The 17,547-nt window shown below is 35.5% G+C and overlaps 1 protein-coding gene across 1 annotated transcript in view; it reads right to left on the bottom strand.

The window, feature by feature from the left end:
* The window catches only part of LOC140449253 (guanylate cyclase 32E-like), a 458,979-nt gene that overhangs the window by 389,214 nt on the left and 52,218 nt on the right, over positions 1 to 17,547 (bottom strand). The window lies entirely within an intron of this gene.

Genomic DNA, 17,547 nt, shown 5'->3' with positions numbered 1-17,547 from the left:
AAATTTATTTTTTTTCTCATTATCAGACTTATCATTTATTATTGTATTATTTTCATTATTCGAAATATCCATATTATCGTTTTCATTATTGATCGCTTGAAGATCAGGTGGCTTTTTCTTGCCGCCATGCGGTGACATATCAGTAGCTGATCAAAATTTTACTAATATAGAAAAAAATATTTAATGGAAAAGACTTACCAATGCTCTAGAAGTTATTTTATATATAAAGGGTTATATAAAAGTAGATTAATTATCTCTATCTCTTAAGACTCTTGTCTGAAATTTCTTTAACCCAGCCAGTAAAAATTGTAGTATATTACGTTGTATATCGAATCTGTTGTTTCTACGCTGTAATTGTGAATTATTATATATTAAATTTTGCGATATACTCTCGTAAGTATAAAGACAACCAATATTTAAATTTACCGCTAGAAAGATTCAAACTTTTGACGTTTCGGTAAATTTGACAATCTCTCAAGTTTCAGTTTTGGACCTACCAATTTTCAGGTTAAACATATGACATATGTTTGACATTGTTAAATACATGCGAAATTGACAATTATTAATAATTAACTTTTTAATTATATTTTTTTAGTTTATGTACAAAATAAATGTAGTATTAAAAACTGGGTTTCTGAAAATTCGCCATAATATATCTTTTCAACCACAAACGGAAAAGAAAGGGAAAAATCTAGTACTGGCAAATCAAATTTTTCACGTGAAAGAGCATATATTTAAAAACAGTAATAGTAAAAGTTATAATATAAAAGCTAAAGTAATCAGGCACCCTGCAGTTAGCTTGAAGCCTTATGAAGTATCATTTAAGGTAAATTATTTAAATTTTTCCTATTTCAATTGCATAGAAATGAAGTTATGTGATATTTACTTTTTCATATTAATAGCACGGATCCATCTTTTTCTTTTCTCTAATTTATATGTAATCTTTGGGAACCTATAAAAACTACACTGACTATTTTTGCTATTATTAGCACAATTAAATACTCAATATGTATTTGCACACATTTTTAATAAAATTTATGCGTAAAAAGGTAGGGCCAATTTTGTCATATTTCGCCGCTACGCACGCTGGCATCGTTTCAAAGTACCCCTACCATGGTCACGCACGGAGCGAATAGTAAATGGAAACCAGAAAATATGGATGCGGTAGTGAAAGCTGTTAATTTAAACAAATGGAGATAAATGAAGCTGAAGAGCCTTTTCGGTTCAAAAAACGACTTTAAAAAGAAAAATAGTGAACACAATTAGATATTCTTCTGAAAGCATTGATATAATAGGAAGGCAACCAGATTCACCATTAACACTAGAAAAATATCTTGTTAATAACATGCTTCAGTTATAAAAAATTGTGTTATGATGTAACACGTGAAAGACTAATAAAACTATCTTTCAAAGTACCTAACTAAAAAATTATATTAAAACTAGATTTGATGTTAAAAAGGATTCGACTGGTAATGCGTGGTACGCAGGTTTCATGAAACGATATTCACCTATAAGTCTACATCTACCTGAAGCAAATTCTCAGGATTATTAAGAAAAATTGGTAGAATTAAACGGACATTTGTTCAATACATTAGGATGGCGATCTTCCTACCATTTAGACGGTACTAAATCATAAAATTATTCACAAATCAAAGGATCACCCACTAACATGGGAAATAAGAACACAAACATTTTCAACAATACGTAATTTAATAATTGAATGTTCCTACAACTAAGTTAATAGCTAGTCAAAGTTTTAGCGCAAAGTTCTTTTATTAAAACCGCCGATCACTGTCCACCTTACACTAGTCCGCGACATACTACACGAGCACTGATACAGATTAAAATGTTACTAATAATTATCACTTCAACTAAGGATGTTCTCTTTAATATTAATATAATTGATTAAGAATGAGCGTTTTGCTTTTAACTATAAGCTATGTAACAATTACTAGGTAACTACTTAACTAAGTGACAGTTGAAATTCTGAACCAAGAATATGTGTATGCGATACTAACTAATGTGTGATACTGACTGCTACGTGTGAGTTATACAAACTATACCCAAGGAATGCGTCGACCCACTTGGTCGAATACTACAACGATACTGATTATTTAAATTCTGATTGCAATGCCTAACTATTGCCAATGGGTTTGCGGGGGACAACTGCGAGATTTCTATTCTTTTGAATACATTATCGGCTTCCATGATAATTTGCTGGAGAATTTACTTCGTTAGATTTTAAGAAGTATATTTATTGCTACCAGTGGAGTAGCAACACTTGGATACATTTCTCACAGAAATGTATCCAGAAATTTTGCTATAAAAACATTAAATATTAAAATAAAAAACAAGTTTAATTATTAAGATAGATACCCCTAATGTGGCACATCTTTATATTTGAAGTTAAAAATAATCTCATTTAATTTTTCAACCTATCTATCCAATTAATTTTGTTTTTAATGTAGTTGCTTCATATCGTCATTAATTACGTCATATTTTTACACAAAAAGGTACTGGCGGCCTAATTGACAAATTCCAAATTTTATTTTAAAATTGTTCAGTAATTTCTAACATATATAAACATAAGAAGGCACCCTGTCAAACAGTTCTACAGAATTTCTACAGTAAAAATTATATAATAGTTCTACAGAATTATATTATATCCGTAATAAATAAATTGGCATCAAAGAACTAGCTACATATTCTAATCAAACAAAAATCGGAAATATCTTCCACGATATGTTTATAATGTGTTGAAGTATTTCGAAATCTTTTTCCGTCATATTGATGACCGTTAGCAACATAAAACCAGGGAATCTTACTGTCGATCTTAATCCACGACCCATAATAAAACCGCGCAGTTTCCAATTTTTTCTCTGTTTCTTGCAAACCACATAAGTGCCTGGATTTCTTTCAGAGCACGTTTTTTGTCTAGCAGTTTAAATAAAAATCGTTCGCGTGTTCTTATACCATATAGCGGGATTTTATAGGCCGGCGTGATTGAGACAGCGTAAACAATAGTGGATGGCCCGCATCGACAATTCAAATCAGTTTTTTCGGAAGGTCACGACGAGACAACAATAAAAAAAAATTTGAATTTATTGCACATGCTGATCGAGAATTCAACTCCAAATAAAGTTAACCCCTAGAACGTAATACACTTGAGTATGTTTATATAGCCCGTATAAATGTTGTTCAAATACGTATCAATGTTTAACCAATAATTTGTCATAATAAATCAGGGAATATATGTATATCTTAAAATTGGACGTCTTCTTGGTGTCCTGGTGGTATTGATGCTGTAGAAGGTTTTGCAGTATTCAGACCATAATGCTGAAAATTCAGATCAATAAAACTATACACAAATGTTAGCATATTTTTACATAAAATATTCCGGAAGTAAAAACACTCTCCCTTTGATTTCCAGATGAGGACTATCACAGGAGAAGAAATCTTGTAAAGTATAACATGTAAGAGTGTGGAATTGGTGGATGCGCTTTAAAAAAGCAGAGTACAAAATACTTGAATTCAAATGACGAAGTTTAGAAAAAAATAGGTGAAAGAAGAACTAGGTGAATAGGTGAAAAATAGAAATTATGGTATGTAGAAATCGAATACTAAGCTCAGGTTTGCCAATGCTCTTATTGTTACCTTTTTGCCCAAAAATCCTTGTAAAGTATAACGGTTAAGAGTGTGGAAATGGTGAATGCGCTGTTAAAACGCATAATACAAACTACTTGAATTCAAAAGACGAAGTGCGGAGGCAAAAAACTAGGTGAATAGGTGAACAATAAAAAGTATCGTATGTTGAAATCCAAGACTAAGCTCACGTTGGTCAATTTTTGCTCAGCTCTTATTTTTGTCATTTCTACATACGCAGCTGAAACATGGACTATCTAAAAAATCGATAGAAGTTAAACAGAAACCTTCGAAATGTGAATGTACAGAAGAATTCTACGCGTGTCCTGAACAGAACATTGATCCAACCTGTCAAGTCTGGAAGAGCTTTATATAAAATATAGGCTGTTAAAAAAAGTTAACCGAGCATAACTAAATTACTTCCGCCACATAGCCAGAAAAACAAGAACTATGGAGCGATTGGTAGTAAAAGGACAGGTAGAATGCCGAAGACCGAAAGGAAGATCTCTAACACGATGGACAGATCAAATAAAGACTCTGCTAAAAAATTCTTACATGAAGCCATCCATCTGGCACAGGATCATAGCCAATAGAGACAGAAAACTAAGAATATTTAGGTTAAACTGACAGAGACATGAAAGGCAGCTCGGTAGAAGTTATACAAGCGTTACCATTTTAGTTAAATTTGACAGTTGCGGATCGTAATCTGTCTTTTTCTAATTGAAAATAATTTAATAATTTTAATATTAGTCTTTGTTTTTTCTCGATATATCTCGGCATATTTAAACAATTTTTATTATAGAATAAATAAATACAAAATTAAATTTTTATTGTAAAATGTCTGAAAATGCTAACCCGGAATGACAATTATCATTTTATCAGTTGACATTGTTAAAGCACTGTCACGATCGAGACAATCTGCATCAAATTATATTTATGCGCATCATTTATTGGATATCTATTTAGCGTATTCTAAACTCCAACCAATTATACATCCGTAAGTAGAATTATATATATATATATATATATATATATATATATATATATATATATATATATATATATATATATATATATATAATAACGGATTTATCACGGCTGTCGCCGCTTCTCCGCCCCCAATTTCCATCTTTTTCTGTCATATGCAGTTGCCTCTTCTAAGTCTCTTGCCGCCATTGCTTCATCAATATCGTTGCGCCAACTTCTCTGTGGTCGTCCTCTCTTTCTTCTTTCAGGAGGGATCCATTCCAGTACTCTCCTAGGCCATCTGTACTCTGGCATGCTTTTAACATGTCCGAACCAGATTAATTGTTTTCTTTCTATGTCATCATTGATATTTCTCTCCATTTTCATTTCGTTTCTTATTTGTTCGTTTCTAACTCTCTCCAGTTTCGATCTACCGCAGCTTCGTCTCAGATAATCCATTTCTGTCGTCAAAAGTTTGTTTCTATTAGCTTTGGTGACGTCCCATACTTCCGAACCGAACTTTGGACTATACTACCGTAAATGTGTTTTTTGGTTTCTCGTCGAATTGTTTTTTGCCAGAGAAGAGAGTTTAAGGCACGGGTCGCTGCTCTGCGCTTGTTTATTCTTTCCCTGATTTCATCTGCGCTATTTCCCTTCTTGTTGAAAATGACCCCCAAATATTTGCAGGATTGCACGCCTTTGATTTTGTCGTCTTCCAAGACTAGGTCACATATTTTACGATAAATTATTGTGCCCGATATTAGCTTACGATAAATAATTTTCTAAGTTCTATGTATAATAATCACAGACTCACGTTTTTTCTGTCACTTCTAGCTTAATGTGTTAGAGAGAATTCGATCAACTATGACGCACTAAAAGAAGGGTTTGGGACGAACTATACAACCTTACGCAAATGTCAGCGGCCCTGATATGGTTTAGAACCAAATTACATCACAGTCGCCAACAAATAGTGCTGGCGAATCGCCTCGCAGCGAAGCCATAAAAAACAGAAGAAGAAGAATCTTCGGTAAAGGTGTGGACTAATTGCACTATTTAACTATATTACGCTATGGAAAGCGTAAAATAAAGTTAACCTCATGGCACTTTTTTAATTATTTTTTTTTTGTTTCACTCTAACTATACACATCCGTAATAAGTGGAACAATTGGTATAATCTAGGGAACTTTAAAGATGAGCCGTAGAAAAAATAATTACTAGTGTAATTATTTATTTATATTCAGTATAGTGTAGCGAGATTAAATAAAACGAGCGGTTCGAATTTATATAACTATATTTATTTATAAGTTTACAGTTCGGTACTCTCTTATCAACTAACCTACTTCTAACATTGTTACCTATATATATACTACAGTTACTACGTTCGAGAATATTCTGGCGTTGTCCCACCTCTAGTTCGCCTACGTGACCGGTTATTCTCTCTCGCACTCGATACACGGAGAAGCTTCTGGAAGGGTATTAGAGATGCAATGCAACCGTTACCTGGGCCATGCCGAGAGCATGTTTGTAACACTGCTCCCCTCTTAAATCTGATCGTCCCGATCAGCAACTCTATATGTAGGCACAGGATGGCGGAATCTACAGGACTCTCCAGCTCTGCATGAACCCTTTAGAAAGAAATAACAGTCTACTGACTTTGAAGGATACGATCTCATCGGGTTAATGCAACACACAGTAATTCGTACGCCGGTTTCTCGGAAGATTACTTCAAGCATGCTTCTGACAATCTTCCAATCCAGATTATCTAGTGCATGGCCTATCTTGGGTAAGGCCAAATTCTTGATGTCGTAATTGCACACAATTTTCTTCAAATTAGTTAGAGCACGCCATATATCCTCGTAGCTTGCCCTGTCTGTATACGACCTCCTAGTCACCATATACAACAAAGATCGAGAACCATCTTCTAATCTCAGTACTCTTCCAACTTTAGGCTGCTGGTTTTTTAACTCGTCCAAATGACCGAATTTCTTATAAAATACGGATGAGATTCCTTTAGTCATCTCAAGATCTTGGGCAACACAGTGGGCTAGAGAGACGTTATGCGGAACACTAAAAAGATCCTGCTGAACTTCTGTGGTCACGCCGAATCTAGCACTCTTTCTCTCTGCGTAATTTGACATAAATTCATTAAAGCTTGGTCGCCGGTCATCTTTGCTCTCATGTTGAAGGGTTCGTGCTTCTTCTGTTTCATTTGAGCCAGCATATGGTGCAAGACGATTTATGTGAACTACTTTTGGTTTACCTTTCGGCAACTTCTTAATTCGGTATATTACGTCATTTATTTTCTTTTTAATTTCATATGGACCTTCCCATTGTCTTTGCAGTTTGGGAGACAAGCCTCGACGACGTTGTGGATTATAAAGCCAAACAAGATCACCTACTTCATAGCTTTCACTCTTGCATCGAGAATCATATTGATCTTTCATTCTGTCACTGGCTATCTGGATGTGTTGTCGGGCAAGTTCATGAATGTTGTTCATTCTTAACTTCAGGCGGTCGACATAATCTTCGCTTGCAACATGTTCTTCGGAAGGTCTGCAGCCAAACTCTAGGTCGCAGGGTAAACGAACTTCACGACCTAACATCAGACAGGTTGGAGTCTGGCCTGTAGTTTCATTCACGGCCGAGCGGTAGGCCATTAGGAATAAATGAATGTGCTGGTCCCAATCTCTTTGATGTTCTGATACAACTTTGGACAGGTGTTTACCCATTGTTCGGTTCATTCTCTCGACCATTCCATCTGATTGAGGATGCAGGGGTGTCGTTCTGGTCTTATTGACACCAATCAATTTACAAACGTTTTGGAATAGGGTTGACTCAAAGTTTCGCCCTTGGTCGGAGTGGATCTCCAAAGGAACACCAAATCGGCTAAAGAATTCTTTAACAAGTACCTCTGCAACGGTAGCAGCTTCTTGATTTGGTATCGCATAGGCCTCAGTCCATTTCGTAAAATAATCCATGGCTACCAGGATATATTTATTTCCATCATTTGTCTCTGGAAGTGGACCTGCAATGTCGATTGCTACTCTTTCCATAGGACTACCAACATTGTACTGTCTCATGGGTGCCCTCTTTTTACCAGCTGGCCCATTACTGGTTGCACACAGTTCACATTTCCGGCACCATCTTCTTACATCATCTTTACAGTTCACCCAATAGAACCGTTCTCGAACCTTTTGCAGAGTCTTCGTGATACCAAAGTGTCCACCTGATGCACCGTCATGCAACTGACGCAATACTTCTGACACTTTACTTTTAGGTACAATCAACTGAAGCTTAGTTTCTGTACCATCATCGTTCTCAAAGGTTCTATACAGAAGATCATCTTTCAGCACTAGGCAATTCCATTGGCTCCAGTAACACTTGACTTCTGGACTACATGCACTAATGTCTTGCCAAGAAGGTCTTTCACTTCGACGCATCCAATCCAATACTCTTTTTATACATGGATCATCTGCTTGAGCGTCTTGTAGCTGTTGAGGCTGCCATTGATCATTAATGACGGTGGTTCGTCTCACGGGGCAAAGTCGTTCTTCTAATTTAAGACAGTGATTACAGTTTGCACTGCACGGCCGTCTCGAAAGGGCATCAGCATTTGAATGAACTCTGCCAGCCCTGTGTTCGATCTCGTAATCATATTCTTGCAATCGTTCTAACCATCTTGCCATCTGGCCCTCTGGATTACGGAATTGTAGAAGCCATTTTAGAGCAGCGTGATCCGTGCGAAGAAGAAACTTTCTGCCATACAAGTATTTATGGAAATGCTCGCAAGCCTTTACTACGCCTAGCAATTCTCTCCTAGTAACGCAATAGTTTCTTTCTGGTTTTGACAAGACTTTGCTAAAGTAAGCGATGACTTTCTCCTGTCCATCTTGGATTTGTGAGAGAACAGCTCCTATTGCACTGTTGCTTGCATCGGTGTCCAACACAAATTTTCCTGCCTGTCTAGGGTAGCTTAAAATCGGTGCGCTGGTTAGAGCCATTTGTAAGTTTTCGAAAGCTCTTTGACACTCTTCGCTCCATGTATATTCTTTGCCTTCTTCTGTCAACTTTGTTAATGGCTTGGAGATGTTGGCAAATCCTTTAACAAAACGTCGGTAATATGTACATAGGCCAAGAAAACTTCTAATTTCGTGTTTATCTCTTGGTACAGGCCAATCCTTAATTGCTGAAAGTTTTTCAGGATCAGCTGTTACACCATTACTTGCTACAATATGTCCCAAGTACTTCACTTCTCGTCGAAACAAGTGACATTTCTTTGGACTTAACTTTAAATTCGCTGCCCTCAATCGTTGAAAGACTTCTGTCAGATTATTGGCATGTTCATCGAAGGATCTTCCAACCACAATTACATCATCCAAATAAACCAGGCATGTTTTCCATGTTAGACCTCTTAAAACTGCCTCCATTAATCTTTCAAATGTGGCCGGGGCATTACATAAACCAAAGGGCATAACTGTAAACTGCCAAAGCCCTGATCCTATCGAGAATGCGGTTTTTTCACGATCAGCTGGCTCCATGTCTACTTGCCAATATCCACTTTTCAGATCGAGTGTGGAGAACCAACGAGAACCAGAAAGTGTATCCAAAGTATCGTCTATTCGGGGCAAAGGATAACTATCTTTTTTAGTTACTGCATTGAGCTGTCGGTAGTCAATACAAAAACGTGTTGAACCATCTTTCTTCTTTACTAGCACTACTGGTGATGTCCATGGACTATTTGATGGTTCAATTACCCCTTGTTTGTTCATATCTTTGATGATGTCTTCGGCTTCATCTCTTTTCGCAAATGGAAGTCGTCTAGGTTGTTGTCTGATTGGCTGAGCGTCTCCGGTATTAATTTTATGCTTTACTATGCTTGTTTTGCCATTATCCTTCTTATCCATGGCAAAAACATCTTGAAATTCTATCAGCATAGACTTCACTTTTTTTGTTCGTTCATCATCAAGGTCTTGGCATGTTTTAATCATCGTCGCAACAAGCTCTTTTGGATACTTAGATTTCGACGGTTTCTCATTAGTATTCATGGAACAAATCGAAGCCACGGGAACACACTGTCCGATCAAAGTTCTTTTACTTAACTTAATAGCATTTCCCTTTAAATTCATAACTCTTACAGGGACGACATCTCGAATTCTCACCAAAGCTTTTGCCGTTAGGAACTCGGCATTATTCACATCTTCGACCATCCTTAAACTTCCCTCTCGGCAGTTACCATCAGGTCTGGTCATCAAAATTTTCTCACTATTACCGGGTATTGTTACGTCACAAGTAGTTATTAAGCTGATAACATCTTCTTGGTCTTCATGAAACGGCAACTCTTCACCACTGATCTCGAGAACTCCATCTTTGACATTCAATACAGCCCCAACTTTCCTTAGTAAATCCATCCCCAATATGAACTCATCGGAGATCTCTGCAATTAATACTGTATGTTTCACTGTGGTCTGGCCAATGGATACTGACATATTAGCCTCGCCATATGTATTAATTATCTCACCAGTTGCTGTTCTAAGCTTTACTGTTGCAGGCAATAATTTAAGATGGCCTCGTACTACTTCTGGCCGTGCAATAGTTCTCGTTGCACCTGTATCTACCAAAAACGATCTACATTTATTATTGATACGACCCTCTATGTACAAGCTATGAATTCCACCTGAGGACGTAATGTTCACAGTTACTATGGGGGCTGTGTTTCTCGAGGTCGGCAGTTGCCCCTTGTTGTCGACCCGTTCTAGTTTTCCGACTGTTGTATCATTTTCTTGCAATTACGGCGAATATGACCTACGTCACCGCAATTCCAACATCTGGGCTCGCGTCTCTTCGGCATCGTGTTACGAACTACTTTTCGTACCATTTCTTCCAGACGTTCATCGTTTGGTTCGTCGCCTTCTTCAATGGTTCTTACTCGATGACTCCGTGAAGTTTGACTGGCTGTTTCATGTTCCAAGGCAATAGCGAGCGCTTCATCTAGAACTTTTGGTCTTGCTAGTCGTAAAGCTTTCTGTAATTCACTTTCTTTTAACCCATTGACGAAGGTATCTACAGCAATTTCTTCTAAAATGTTGTCTGGTACCTCCGGATAAGCCAACCGCACTATACGAGCAACATCTGCTTCAAACTCTTGCAAATTTTCACTTGCTCGTTGAATTCTACTTCTTAGTTGCGCCTTGTAGACTTGTTGTAGATGGGCATCTCCGTAACGTTTGTCTAGTCGAGTGAACAAGGTCTGGTAACATTTTTCTTGACCCTTAGGAATCGATCTTAGGATATCTGCAGCATCACCTCGTAAAGCAGCAGTCAAGGAAACAGCTTTTTCTTGTTCTGTCCAATGATTGGCTGTCGCAATAGCTTCAAATTGTCTAAGGTATATGGACCAAGAAGACTTTCCATCAAATGGTGGCAATTTGAATCTCATATTATGTGTCGTTTCGTCTCTGGGTAATTCTTCTTTCACTACCGGATCTAAGGCTATTGTATTAACTGGTGGTAGTACTTTTGTGTTAGTTATCATGGTCTCTAATTGCTTGATCTTCTCTTCTACGTCTTCTATCTTGTCGTTTACATTTTTCTGTATTTTATCAAATGTTTTAGAAACTTCTTCAAATTTTTCATTGTTCTTTTTAGAAGTTTCTTCCATCATTTGAGAAACATTTTCAAATTTCTCGTCGAATCTTCGAGATACATTTTCGAATTTCTCATCGAATCTTTTGGAAACGTTCTCTAATTTATCATCATTTTTTTTAGAAGTTTCTTCAATTTTTTTAGAAGTTTCTTCTATCATTTGAGACGTTTCATCGAATCTTTTGGAAACAGTCTCGAATTTATCATCAGTTTTTTTAGAAGTTTCTTCTATCATTTGCGACGTTTCATCGAATCTTTTGGAAACAGTCTCGAATTTATCATCAGTTTTTTTAGAAGTTTCTTCTATCATTTGCGACGTTTCATCGAATCTTTTGGAAACATTCTCGAATTTTCCATCAATTATTTTAGTTAAAACGGCTTCGTCTGCTGACTGGAACTGGAATGTCTCTGGGTCTTCTCCATTCTTGTTGAGAACAGTCTTCAGTCGTTCTTGGAGTATCTTCTTGGACCCGCTGCAGTCTTCATCGCGTTCTTCCAGTTGCTCACGCAACTGTTTTACCGAAAGTTCTACTAGCAGCATCTTTGGTCAGGCACACACGTACTTTTTTAAATGTTCTTTCGTACAAAGGTCACTACCGAACTACGCGAATTTTCCCGACGAACAATACTTTTCAAAAGTTCAAAAGTCTTTTTCAAAAATCACTGCTGAATTTATTTGCAAATCTCACACCGGACACCAACTGTAGCGAGATTAAATAAAACGAGCGGTTCGAATTTATATAACTATATTTATTTATAAGTTTACAGTTCGGTACTCTCTTATCAACTAACCTACTTCTAACATTGTTACCTATATATATACTACAGTTACTACGTTCGAGAATATTCTGGCGTTGTCCCACCTCTAGTTCGCCTACGTGACCGGTTATTCTCTCTCGCACTCGATACACGGAGAAGCTTCTGGAAGGGTATTAGAGATGCAATGCAACCGTTACCTGGGCCATGCCGAGAGCATGTTTGTAACAATAGTTTAGTATAGTACAAAATCAAAGTGTAAAGTAAACTTTAACTTCAATCTATTATTTTTTCTGTTTTCTCTAGTAATATACAAATTTGTAATACTTTCTCTTGGCCTTAATCTTACGTAATAAATTATCAAAAACACATTTATCTTTTTACGAAAAGATATAACTAAAAACCGTGTTTTTCGCAAATTTTAATGAAAAAAAATGGAACAACATTTATGTATTTTTCTTTCGGCTTTAATAAAAAATGGGTATCTCCCAGATTTAAATAAGAATAGGTCCGTTCCCAATCTGAATACAAAACGATCCTCAGGGAATCCGTTTCCGAAAACACGCAGCTTAAGTTAAATAAACATTGTTCCTATCGTGCCTCATCTTCTTTCACGAAGGTTTACGTTATACCGGAAAAGTTCAATAATATTATTATATTTTGAAACTTCAGTTAACCAAAAATAACATTAATAATGAGGTTTGCTTTAGAATAATATACTTTCAAAGAAACTCTGTACTCAAGCGTAGTCTGGTTGTTTTATACGAATATTCGTTCTCAAAAAAGCAGTTGTATTAACAACAAGATGTGCCAAATTGTCACACAGATATTGTAATTAGTATTGTGTCAGAATATAGCAGTCTGGTTCTTCTTCGTCCGTTCTTCCTTTTTTTACTTCCATCTTCTTTTTTGTATTGGTATATATTACCCTTTTGATTATCTGTATTATTCCACAGTTTAGTAAATTGACTGACCATTTTTTTCTTGGCTTTTTCGTTAATCTGTGATGCGTACGTTATTTACTGTAATAATGTATGAAAGTTTTGTTTATTTTCCTATGTACTTCAAAGTAATAAGGAAAACTGTTTTCTGCAGAAATTTCTTTTTCGAATTTTTTACTTTTACTTTTTTACTTTTTATCATTAAAAAGGTTTCTATTTATATTTCAATATTATTTTTTATCTGTTAATAAATAAATAAATCTTCAAAATGGTGTATTCTAAAAACTTTTTAATTAATAATTTGCTCCAAAAAGGGCAAAAGGAGGCTCCTTATTCTTCTTTTTTTGTGTAGACATAACTCTGCATATTTTTCAATGTGCCTCCAATAGTAATCGTTCCATCGTTTGCGTGGTCTTTCCACTGACCGTATTCCTATTAGCGAACCGCCTCTCACCATTTTTACTATACTATTTATTGCCATTCAACTACTTATATGATCGTCCCATTCTACTTTTCTATTTCGTACCCAGTCCCTGATGTTCTCCACATTGCATCTCCGTCGTATATATGTACTTCTTGCTCTGTTCCATAGTGTCTTACCATGTATTTGTCTAAGGGTCTTCATCTCTGCTGTTTTTAGCATAATTCTTGTCTTCTCTGTGTCAGGTCGTGTTTCTGCCGCGTATGTCATTATTGGTCTGATGACTGTTTTGCGAATTCTGTCATTAATTTTTTTCATTTTTTTCCCGATAGTTATATTGCTCCATACTATTGCTTTTAGGCAACCTGTGGCTCTGTTTGCTTTATTCACTTGATATTCTACTTATGTGTTGAGTTTTCACTTACTAGATAGGGTGATGCCTATATACGCTCATGGACAAAAATATCGAATATTTTTAAATTTTCCAATTTTTTTTGTAGTCACTATTACTTCAAAATAATTTTAGATTACTGATAATACTCATATAGCAGGCTGGTACTCAACTGATTTAAAATATTTTGATGTTTATTTTGACGTGTATTTAGTGGTTAGTGTTATTCGTACATTTCATCATAAAAAACCTTCTTCACGTAAAGGAAAAATCATACTAATTCGGTTATTTTTAGTTTAGTTTATTAAGTTTAATTAAATATTGTGTTAATTTAACTAATTTAAAAACAAGTATCCCATCAATTCGACACTGCGATAAAGCCCAAGTAGCACATATTGTAATTGTGTACGAGGAAGGATATGCACAAAAATGTATCGCACGACGTCTCAGCAGAACTGAATCTATAGTTTCGAATACTTTAAACAGGTACCGCGAAACAGGAAATTTTGTACGAAGGCCTAGTCAAGGACGCCCAAGGTGCACAACCGCAATTGATGACCGTTTTTTGGTTCTTAACTCTACACGAAATCGTTCATTGACATCGATGCACCTCAGAAATGAGCTATTAAATGTTAGACAAGTTAATGTGAGTTCAGAAACAGTTAGACGAAGATCAAAAGAAGCAAACTTAAAGCCCAGACGCTCCGCCAAAGTTCCACGTCTCCTCCATAATCATAAAGTTCGTCGTTTGGAATTTGCAAAAACACATATTTAGTGAAATATCCACAAATGGAAAAACGTTCTTTTCACTGATGAGACCAGAATCCTATTATGGAAGAGTTGGAGGACGATTCGCCAGCTGCAGTCTCGCCCAGACTGTTAGTTTTGGAGTTGATGGCATAATTCTTTGGGAAGGTATTAGTTTAGAGGCACGTGCCGCACTTGTGAAAGTGATTGGATGGATGACTCGTGATTCTTACGTTTAAAACATCCTGTAAGATTTTGTCATGTTTTGGTTACATTGAATATGAAAGATTCACGTTAATGCCTGATAATGCTCGACCACATGTTGCTGCCATAGTGAGTAATTATCTTGATGAGTTTCAAATTCGAAGATTGGATTGGCCACCGTTTAGCCCGGATTTAAATCCAATAGAGCACATTGGGGATCACCTAAAACGCAGCATACGACAAAGAAATCCCGCTCCAAATATAATAGAGCAGCTTCAACTTGCTGCACAAGATGAATGGAATGCAATTTCCCAAGGATATGTCCAAAATTTACTTGCAAGCATGCTGAGAAAGATGCAAGCAGTAATAAGAGCCAGAGGGGGAATACTCGTTACTGATCATGCACTTCTTTCAGTTGAAACGACTTGTTTAAGCAATTTAAATTATCATTTAAATTTAGAGTAAAATAACCTTATTTACCTTATATTAAACATTTATTTTTTTGTTGCAATTTCCTCCGCATAAAAACTTAAAATTGTTCATTAAACATAGTTAAAATAAACTCTATTTTACAATAAACGGCTTGATTGATCAGAATTTATTTTGAAAAAGCAAAAATTAGAAAATTCCAAAATATTCGATATTTTTGTCCATGAGTGTATTTAAACTCTTACTTGGTCTATTATCAGACTTACTGTTATAACCATGCATTTTGTCTTTTTTTGGGGAAATTAACATTTTAAAATTTTTTGGCGGTTTTATTAAATTGTGATTAGTATTGCGTCGTCTGCATAGCAGATTATTTTAAAATGTTTTCTTTCATTTGGTATCCTCTTTTAGTTTTTATTTTTTTACTATTTCATATATGATCAGGTTGAACAATATAGGGCTCAGGGAATCCCTTGTATTATCTCATTGCCAGATTTAATTCGATCAATTAGTTTTCCTTCTGCTTTAACTTTTATTGTGTTGTTTTGATAGATGTTTTCGATCGTTTTGATTATTCCTAGAGGTATCTCTCTTGCATACAATGAGTGCATACCATTCTTCAATTTGACCCTGTCAAATACCTTCTTAAACCGAAATATAAATATTCCAGTTTGTTGTATTCTAATGATTACTCGTACACTTGCCACATTATAAATATAGCGCCGGTATATGATCTGCTCGGGAGGAAGGAAGTCTGATATTATTTTAAGTATTTAACTAGATTATACTTCCATGCATGTGGAAAAGAAAAATGGTACTGTTTGATCGAAGAAAAGACGATAGAATTATAGAGTTTCTATTCGCTAGGTTATGAAACATCATGATTTAGTCAAAAAATTAGCTACTTCTGCAAACTTAACAGGCCTTGAGAACCTAGTCTATTACTATTAATGTAATACTTATATATTACTAAACTTGTATCAAATGACGTCTTGTCCAATCATGCTCTTTGCCTACTGAATTGACTTACCATTCTCCTCCATTCATCCATGTTTGTTGCTATTTCTTCCCAACCATCAATTCCCTCTTTTCTGAGATCTTTCGGTACTCTATCAAACCATCTTTTTTTGTCGCTCTTTCCTTCTTTTCGTGATTAGGCCCGGTTTAGGATCATCTTCCTTTCGATTCTCATCACGTGCTCCATCCATCTCACTCTCTGTGCCTTTATGAAGCGACTGATGCTTGGTTTGTTATTCCTCTAGCTCCCTATTTGTTCATCGAACCTAACCTTAATCGCACCCTCTTTCTATTGTCTCAATATAAATATAGCGTCGGTGCATGATTTTCCTGATCCAAAAATCTTGTTGTTCTTTTATTACTTGTAACTGCTTTCAAAGTGGAGTCTTGTGGTGCTTAACAACCACTTAAAATTTTAGTTTGATCCATTGGTTAGTTTAAAAATTAATCAAATTATTTATCTAGGAGGTCATTTTTTTGTAATAAAATAAGACATAAGGGGCTGTTCAAGTATTACGTAAGCAGATTTATTACAATTATTTGCCTCCCCGTCCCCTTGTCAGCAAAAGTAAGCAAAGCTCTTATCCCCCTCCTAACTCACGTAAACATTTTTATATGCATGTTTTAATGTTTTCCGTTTTTTCAATGATTCATGAGCAGCAGTTAATATTCTAGAAAGAAGAAAATAGATTTGGAATAGATCACTTTTTCGCACATAATATTCAATTAAACACACTTTATTGACACGGTATTCAACATAGAATAAGGCACAATATATTATAATCTTAAGTAATGAAAACAAAACAACTTCTTTAAATTTTTGGTTCTTCCAAACCATGATTCTTTTAGTTTTCGATGATATTAGATGTTTGCTGCTCACTTGCATCCAAATTTGGAATGTCTACGTTGTTCTCATCTCGCCATTCAACTTCATAGTATTGGAAATAAAAAAAAGGTAAATTTGGAGTAATGCACATCAGTTCATTGTGTCAAGGATTTTTTGCATCAAAAAAAAATGTTTAATTTACCAATGTTTGTATTTTGAGAAGAATTTCCGAAGTGGAAATTGAAACGTCAATAAACTTACTTTAACCTTTAATTGTGGCTTATTCCCATTTAAATAGTAATTACTTTAAAATGACACAAGAAACTAGCTTCAAAACAATATTAAGGATTTTTTTGGAGGAATAATGATAAAAATAAAGACCACACGTCTTTAATTTGTCCAATTCAAATATAAATATTATATGTGTGTGTGTGTGTCAATATGTGTAAAAAAGTAAATAACCACTACTGAAGTAATCACCCCCCTTCATACCAGCAAAAATAACCAAATCAAAGACAACCATCCCTCATAAGTGCTTACGTAATAATAAAGGTACAATAATTAA

The sequence above is a fragment of the Diabrotica undecimpunctata genome, chromosome 1, assembly GCF_040954645.1.
Source record: "Diabrotica undecimpunctata isolate CICGRU chromosome 1, icDiaUnde3, whole genome shotgun sequence".
Classification (NCBI taxonomy): domain Eukaryota; kingdom Metazoa; phylum Arthropoda; class Insecta; order Coleoptera; family Chrysomelidae; genus Diabrotica; species Diabrotica undecimpunctata.
The sequence above is the reverse complement of the archived record's forward strand: the minus strand, read 5'-3'. Positions and strand labels throughout refer to the sequence as shown.